At 50.7% G+C, this 835-nt stretch overlaps 1 pseudogene; it reads right to left on the reverse strand.

Annotated features, from left to right (window-relative positions):
* LOC105522279 overlaps nucleotides 1-835 on the reverse strand; it is a 1,774-nt pseudogene that overhangs the window by 521 nt on the left and 418 nt on the right.

An 835-nucleotide genomic window follows, 5' to 3' on the forward strand; every position in this document is an offset into this window, starting at 1 on the left:
AGTGTGGCCTTGTTGGCTTGGAGCTCCTCAGAGGATGGCGGGAACAGAGTGACCGAGGGGGTGGCCTTGGGCTGACCTGTGTGGACAAAGGAGGGCGTGAGAGATGGCAGAGGGAGAGTGGGGTGTGTGGAGCGCTTCTGTCTAAAGTCTCTGGGAGGGTTCATGGTGTGGCCATCTGCTCTACCCAGGGCCTCTCCCTCCCTCTAAGGTAGAGCATTTCTACCTTAGAAGTTGGTCTAGTAGTTTGTGATTAGTTTTATGATGTAAATATAAGATTTTTTGTTTGTTTGTTGAGATAGGGTCTCGCTCCGACACCCAGACTGGAGTGAAGTGGTGCCATCACAGCTCACTGCAGCCTTGATCTCCTGGGCTCAAGTGATCCTCACACCTCAGCCTCCTGAGTAGCTGGGACCACAGGCATATGTTACCACGCCCAGCTAATTTTCGTTTGGTATTTTTTTTGTAGAAATGGGGTCTCACCATGTTGCCCAACTTGGTCTCGAGCTCCTGGCCCTCCTAAAGTGCTGGGATTACAGGTATGACCTACCGTGCCCAGTGAGACTATTTTAACTTTCTTTTCTTTTCTTTTTTTTGAGATCGAGTCTTGTTCTGTCGCCAGGCTGGAGTGCAGAGGTGCAATCTCAGCTCACTGCAACCTCTGCAAAAACCTCTGCCTCCTGGGTTCAAGTGATAGTCCTGCCTCAGCCTCCAAGTAGCTGGGACTACAGGCGCGCACCACCACACCTAGCTAATTTTTAAATTTTTAGTAGAGACATGGTTTCACCAGGTTGGTCATGATGGTCTTGAACTCCTGACCTCGTGATCCACCCGCCTC

This window comes from Colobus angolensis, unplaced genomic scaffold (genome assembly GCF_000951035.1).
Source record: "Colobus angolensis palliatus isolate OR3802 unplaced genomic scaffold, Cang.pa_1.0 Scaffold423, whole genome shotgun sequence".
NCBI lineage: Eukaryota > Metazoa > Chordata > Mammalia > Primates > Cercopithecidae > Colobus > Colobus angolensis.